The sequence below is a fragment of the Chroicocephalus ridibundus genome, chromosome 18, assembly GCF_963924245.1.
Source record: "Chroicocephalus ridibundus chromosome 18, bChrRid1.1, whole genome shotgun sequence".
NCBI lineage: Eukaryota > Metazoa > Chordata > Aves > Charadriiformes > Laridae > Chroicocephalus > Chroicocephalus ridibundus.
In genome coordinates, this window is record NC_086301.1 from 2505870 (window position 1) to 2514135 (window position 8266).

Here is an 8266-nt window from a genome sequence, read left to right on the forward strand (position 1 = left end):
TACACTGCCTACAAACCAAGCACTACTCTTGTGATGGTGTCATGGCATTCAAACCTAGAAAAAAAAGAAAGCACTTCCAATAATTATATTAACATACTCTATCTCCTCAAATGCTCTTATAACTAAAAGCAATTGACAATAATGGAAAATGTTGCTCATATCATCATTACTGTTATTCTACTAAATCCAAAGTCTTTATATCACAAATTTATTGTTCCAAATAATTAAAAACTGCAGTGGATGCATCATAAAGATCATTTCATGAGTGCAAAGACAAAGCAACGAAATACTAAAATTTAAATGATTATAATGTACCACAATGGAAATGGGAAATGAGAAAAGCCTTGCCATGCAGTCCTTGCTGCATGAGTGCAGACTAAGTGGTAGCTGTATTCAGAGCTGGATGTGCAAATGCAGCTGCAAATTTGGACCAAGACAAAATGTTCAAGATGAATAACGTCCTACCTGGTTTACAGCATGTCAGCTGTTTGTGCATATGTCACAGTGATCCGACTTATCCTTGTTCTCTAGTTGGGGCATTTGAGTTAATGTCCTAAAGCACCCATTTTGTGCAATTTACACTTAAAGGTTTTCAGAAGAAACTGCATATAACTACAATGGTAGAATTTCGCTAGTTCCCTGAACTTTAGAAAGCCTTTTTTTTCCAGAAAAATATAGGAACACAGATCATGCTGTTAGTCAAATGTCAGGCTTCTCAAACCTTTTACACTAATTTGTGGTAGCTAAAGAAATTAGCAAATCTGTTCTGCAGAACAGAACTGAATGTGTGTAAGTAGTTACAATCAATTATGCCTTGTGTCTAATACATGTGTATGCAATTAATAATGTGATAAAAATATTTTATATAAATTTATCAGGCCATTCCTAAATCAGGAGTGAGACAGAGTCTGTGAGGTTACAAGGATAAGTTTGTCTGCAAATTGAACAATTTTTCTAGCTTTCACCCATAAATGCCTTATTGTTAAAATGCATAAAAAGAATTCAAGACTTACCCTCAAGAAGCTTGCCTTGTAATAATCCTGATAAAGACTGAATTTATAATAAAATGCTTAAAAAGATTTAATGGAAAGGGAAAACTGGATAGCTTCTTCACTTTTCATTTCCTTCCCTTATCCATGGCCAGCATAGCAACCTATTCAAGTGAGCACCCACCACTCTTTCACTGGCAGACATGCCTCTGGAGATGCTTAGGTGGTCGCTGGGTGCCCCATCTCTTCCCCTGGGACTCCTGGGTTGGAGTGTCCCCAGTTTGGGCTGTGGGCCAGCCCCATGCCTGTGACCTTTGTGTACACTCTGTCGTCATGGTCACTCACCTGGGGCTTGTGCATGGAGACTGGACTGTTGCTTTGAAACGTGCAGATGGCTCTTGCCAATGGAAGCTTTGTTTCAAAAGAGGTTTCTATGGGCAAAGTCAATAGGAAGCATACATGGAGTTTCTGCCCTGCTTCTGTGGACAAATGGCTACAGGTTGTGTCACAGACACCGAAGGTGATCCAGGCTTTAGTGTCACATGCGGCAGTTCAGGCACACACTTCTAGGCTGACAGCTGGATACTGGGGCTTCAGCTTGATTTTTTTCATGCCAGGAGTCCAGTGCCATAGAAGGAAGATCCAAGAAAGACAAACAGCTCGAAAGAGTGAATGCTTTGTGCTTCTGCAGCGGGAGGCACGTGCTGCACATCTTCATGCAACAGTGACCCACACCACCTCTCTCCCTATTTCTTGAGGGCCTAGACAGCCATTTCTGCATGCCACTCCTGACCTGTTCAGCTCACTGCAGTTCTCTCAGTCCCTTGCATTTCAGGTCTTGTTTCTCTAAGTAACCCTTTGCTTTTTTCTTCCTCACAATCAGCACCAACACAACCCTATCCGGCTGCCACTTATGTTTGCAGGGGCAGAAGGCAGATAGATAAGCCCATATGGATTAGTACAATGTCCTTTGCTCCATACTAGCCACACTGGCAACCAAGGCAGAGCAGGCAAAAAGGCATTTTGTGCTCTGCATTGCCCCTTTTTGTGTGGGAGGAAGAAGTGCAACAGAAGAACAACATGCTCCTCCCTGCCACGTTAGTAACAGTGGGAAGATGGGATTCTTAGCTAGTGATGTGATCAACAAGCACTGTAAGAATAAGTCTTTCCAGACCGTCCAGTGATTTGGGATATCTAATTGACCTGAGATGCTTTTGAAGGGCTTGTCCTTTAGAAATTTCAGAGCATCCCACCCTCTTTGAGAACTACATACATCTATAAGGCCCATGTAAATTGTGTCCACCTGGATGGCTCAAATCTCTTGTCATTTCTGAAAATCACGGCATGCATATAGAGAGGAAGAAAGAACTGATGAAAGTAATCAAAACTTGATTGCATTAGCAGAAAAATTTACAAGGCTACTGCAATAACTCCTAGACTGCATAAAACAAGCCCAGGTACCTTTGCAGTTTTTCCTTTACTATTTAATTTTAGAATATGCTAGACCAGCACCAGTTTTTTTTTTAAAGTTTAGTTTATTGCTTAAGTTGCAGTTGAAGACTGATGATCTTAAATTCTAGCAATATGTGGTGCTCAGACACTTAAGCTCCTCTTCAAGCCAATTTAAGCTTTTCCCAATTCCTATACTGTAATATGAATTGAATGAATTGAATTTAAAGTATTAGAAGGTGCTAAACATTGCTACATAGCCGCATGAATCACAGAGTTTTTCTCTTCTGCAAAGGAAGATGGCAGGTCACAGAATGAGGGTAAAAGCAGGTACTGAAATCAACTGTTACACATAGAGTTGCGAGCCAGAACATCTTCTATAGCTGTATAATATACCTCCTTAGCAGTTACACCTTATCTGCTACATCTGCCCTGTATGACACTGTTTTGTCATACCATCGTGGTTTGCCTGCTTACCTGTGTGATATGGGTGCTCTCACAGACCTTGTTTGAAAGACCTTTTACATCAGTGAGTGTTTTCCTTGAGCAGAAGGCTCTTCCTTGTCAGTGTAATTAGCATGGTCATACTGTCATGTGTGCTTTGCATAATAAAATACAGTAGTCATGATGAAATCTGTAATCAGAAAAATTATTTGTAAGTACCTGTCACCTGGGTTTTTACAGAACACCCATTGAGTAACTTAGTAATCAAGATGAAAACCTTAGTCGGAACATGGTTCGTTTCTGAAATACCTATTGTTAAGCCCTTTCATGAGGCCCAGAAAGTGTCTACTTATATAAGCTGAAAGGGAAAAAATTTTGAACAAACAGTATATTAAAATTTTAGTTTGTGGCTTTGATTGGAATGTTTGTCTTGTTTCCGTCAAAATAATTCTTTGCACAGAGACTGCACAATTTAAATAAACGTGCAAGTTTTAACATCCAGATATAAGGTTTCTTCTGCGTTCTGACATAATGGCATAGTCAATTGAATTGGTGCTGTGTTCATGCAGGACTACCATTGTTTGTACATCGCTGTTACATGATAACTTCTGAATGCTATCAGGACAGTATATAGCCTGACAAAGCAAATGCAAAGTGCTTTTTTCTAAGAAGATTGTCACCTAGGATGTTTTTCCATATGGAAATAAGTCAGGCTTATTGATTTTTTTCATCAATAGTTATGAACTTCAGCTGCTTACCTGGAGAAATTGTCTGTCATCCATCATCCACAAAAATCAAATGGCTTGTAGAAGGAAGATTGCTACTAGCAAGCTCCGCTTTGTTTTGTTAGTTCCATGTACTCAATCCTTTAAGTCAAAAAAACTGCAAAAAATTCTGCTGGGGTGACTCTTGCCAGTAGTGTGTTTAGGGAAACAGTGTTTGCTCTTGGTTTGGCCTGCAGTTACTAGAGAAACTGTGTCTGACTCTTTGCCTTTGTAGTTCATGCCTAGGCTTGCCTGGTGACCCAGGAGGCCCATAATGTAATCTGGCTAAGAATGCTTGTGCTGGGTTAGGGGCCTGATCTGAATCCCACTGAAGTCTTTGGACAGATCTCCATTGATTTCAGTGAGCTCTGGATCAGTCCCATGAATGTCCAGGCACTGTAACGCAGTGTTTTTTAGTAGTTTGGTTTTTTTCTCTTCCTAATAAGGATTAAAAAACAACAGCCCCATTTTACAAAAGGTGCAAATGTCTACTCATTTCTCTTATGCATCATGTCAGTCAGAACACTTGGCTATTCATCATGGATTTTGCAAAATCTGATGGAATGCTAACAGTTTCTGTTTGGATGCAATTGGGAATGAGTGGGAGCACAATTTGTTGACTGTTACTTAACAGATATCACATGGCAATGGACTGTTCAAATTTTGGTTGTGATATTTTGTTTCTTAGCTGCTTATTATCCAAATAGAGTACCCAGGGCTATGTTTTCTTCAAGTCAGTGACAACTGACAGCATTATGAAGGATTTGAGTTCAGTGAATATGCCTAATTAAGAGAGCCACTTTTTCTTGTCACTGAAATGGGAAGCCAGAAATACTCTGTGCTATTCTGGTTTCTGTGCCATTCTGGTTTCTGTGCCATTAACAGAAACACTTTTGAACTCCTGCGTGATATTAAAAAGTTCTCAGAACCTTACTTCTGTATCAATGACAACCTTAATAATTAGAGTCAATTGGATAAATTGCCAGAGACATTGTTTACATTTTCCAGTGTTTGCTGTTATAAATGTGTGCAGTTTGGCCTGGGTTTTGCCTTCTAACATCCAAGAAATGGCATCTTATCGCATGATTGATTGCACTGCTGTAATCTGGTTTCTCAGGTGAAGCGTTTGTTTACCGCTGACTTGCAGTTTATATGTTAACTATGGGAACAAGTAACTCAACCAAAGGAGGTGTTGTAGGGATTCAGATTTCTCTTTGATTGTCCTTTGTGGAATCTAGTCACTTCACTCTTTTGTCACAGAATTTCCTAACTCACAGGGCCTGTCTGGACAAGTTGAAGTAAGTAGGAAGGCGGGAGACAGTTCAAAGTCCCATCAACTGATGCGTCCCACTGAGCCAAACCAGCTTGGCATTTATCGAGGATAATTCCTGAGATGGAACTGTGTCAGAGTCAGATCCCAAATGGAAACTAGGATCACATTATGAACTCCGGGGCACTGTTTTGCAGTGGAAATGTTATTTTAGCCTTGATAGTTCAAGAATAAAAGGTAACTAAAGTTTATGGGAAGAAGGAATATCCTTTATTAGATTATAATATGATATTGTGAAAAAATGAGATGAAGGCAAAGAAACCAGACTAAATAGCAACTTCCTAAGCTTTGGAAAGAAAGGCAGCAGCATCCCTAGAGAAGTCAGAATCTGTATGTCTGTGATTGTGCATGAAACCCTGAGTGGGCTAAACTTAGTGAGAAGGATTTCAAAAATTATAATTATGTGCATTATCCATCATTTTTAGGTGGCAAATCTTGCTCTCATTTTATATTTTCCTGGACACTGATTTTTTCAGCAGAGTTAAAAAACCCCAGATCTGTGGTAGTTGCTCCCAGCTGCATTTTCTTAAAAGCAAAGACACTAGAAAAGGGATTGGTTCATTGCATTTGCCTCATACTTTGCACGTTTCCTAGCTTTTTCCTCTGCAAGGCTTTGGGATACTTGTTTATAACTCCAGTAGAAAATTCTTAGACTTTTAGGATACTTCATGAAGCCAGTGTCATCTCTTGGGGACATAATATATGGCGACCTCAGGGGTGGCTGGATGAGAACGCTGGAATGCTTTTCAGGAATGTACAGCTCTGACAGAGTTATGAGTAAATCCTGCAGGGTTAGAATGCTATAAGACATTGCCTCTCAGGATTGAAGATTGTTCCGGTGCTGTTCAGAGAGCTGACAGTCCACCATAAGGCATACAGTGAGTCAAGAATGAGACTGTGAAGACCTACTTATAGAAGATCTGTATCTAGCCGTATCTGTTAGTCTAACCCCACTCATTGATGGATTCACTCTTAAAATGAGAAACAAAGCCCCATTTTTTATAATGCCCACTTCTTATGCAGTTCAGCAACACTACATAGCAAAATCTATGTGATCAAAAGTTTCAAGTCACTTGAGAACTTCTTTTTTTTTTTCTTTTGACATGTTGCCATGCAACAGATGTTTAAAACAAAGAAAAATTGATGTGGCTGTAAACATGGTCTTCAGTGTTGATGTTCTTCATCAATTACCTGACATTTTTAAAGCAAGTTTAATTTCTGGAATAAAATTCAGGCCTCAGGCATCAAAATCCAATTTGCCTGTTCAAGAATACTCATCTGTTGCCCACAGCTAATTTTGGTGTATTGGATTCAGGCCGTCAGCAGTGAGCAAAAATCTTCACAGCCTGCATTGAAAGAGACCAACCAACTCTTTAAAAACATTGTGTGGAAATTCTCCCTGGCAATGCATAGCAGTGGTTTGCTGCTGTCCTACATCATTCTCCAAAAATCATAGAAAAGGCTACCATTGCCCTCTTACGCTATGTATGAAATGGAAGGAATGACTCGTGGCTTGCGTATGGAACAAAATCCTTACGTGTCATCACAAGCAACCAAAGCAGTGCAGAGCGCATGATAAGGATACTCTTGTGGTCGAAATACTGGTGTACTTATTTAAAGCTCAGGTCCTGGCATTGCTGAATGCTTTTTCTGAAGATTCATTATCTATCTCAGTCTTTGATTTCTTTTTCATTTGAGTGGTTATTGAAAGGTCCCCATTAGTTAAGGAGGTATTTTGATATGTGAGAAAAAGAAAGAGAAGACATCTTTTTTTTGTAATTTATTACACATTCCTTAAAACCAGAGTTTCTACTAAATGCCTTGGTATGTGATGCAGAAAGAAACTGCGAAGAGCAAGGAACTAACTATGCGAGCAGAGGTGAAAAGAAATCCAGAAATAGCCAGAAATTCATGGTTGAGGGTACACTTCTGCAAAGATGTGTACTTCTGTAAATTTGTGCCTTTGTGCTTTGTTTTTCTTATCCCCTGTCTTGTATCACAATCTATACACAAGACTGAAATGTTAGCACTTAAATTGTTGGCTGCACCTACAGTCAAATTAAGAGCCAGTTTAAATACTCAGTTCTTTTTACCTTAATTTATTCTTTTGTCTTGACAGTTCTTGATATCTGACACTGGAGGCACAACTTCCTGACACAGCAAAGGGAAAAAAGAACACATCAGCTATTCTCCAGGTGTGCCCCAGATAATTATTGCCTGAAGTTTTAAACAATGAAACACTCATATTTGAGAAAATGCTTGTGTATGAACTCTTTAACAAAGCCATTCACTCTCTGTATGAAATGCCTCAAAAATAAAATAAAGCTATGCTAATAATTTGAACATTTATGTAGATCACTAGGAGTATTAATGTTATGACAAATACAAAGTCATGCAATTTTCAAAATAAAGAATAACAAATGTGAGGGCTTCATAAGGAAAGCAACTGTATTGTGTAAGGTCTGCTAGAACAGTCAAGTGCAATTTTAATAATTAATTAATAAGCCTGGTACTGTTTTTCTCCTGGTGAATATTTCACTTAAATATTTCGCAAATGTTGATGAGAGAGACTGATGGACACAACACAATACAGTACCAAATCAATTAAATATACCCTAAAAGAAGGAGCTGATATTGGAATAAAACCAAGTAGTCTGGAAATAGCTTTGAAACCAGCATGTTAGTTAGTCTAATGGTGCACACCTGAATATTGTTACATTCCTCAGAGCCACATGATTAACTGTTCTATATAAACCCTAAGCAAGCTATACTAGAGGAAAAGTGAGGGAGGATTTGGGTGTTGGTTTTTTCCCCCTTTATGTAGGTTCCTGTAGCATTAGATCTGTTTACTTGGTGACTGTTTGAAGCTGTTTGTAAAGCATATCTCAGGTTCCCAACAACTCTGGTCTGAGAAGGTAATGTTTGTGGTCTTCGTGGTATGTAAAAGAACCATGTAATTGTAAGAACTGCTGGTTGTTGACTGTAATATATAAGTGCTAGATAATAAGGAGTGCCATCTTTTAAACTCTTTTTTTAATATTCTGTTAACTTCCTTAGTGTGAGTGCCTTCTTGTAATGCATTAAATCGATTTCATACCCAGAACTAAACTTATCAGTTGTTTGGCAATTGGGCTTATCTAGGCTCTATGTGTCATGGCTTATGCAGGTTTTGCAATATCTGTCCTTGGAACTTGATAGTGCCTTAATGTTTTTAAATCTCTCTAGTGTAGTGCCTCATCTCTACTGAGGACTATCCAACAGCTAAAGGATTTTGTGTGCTTCAATTTAAG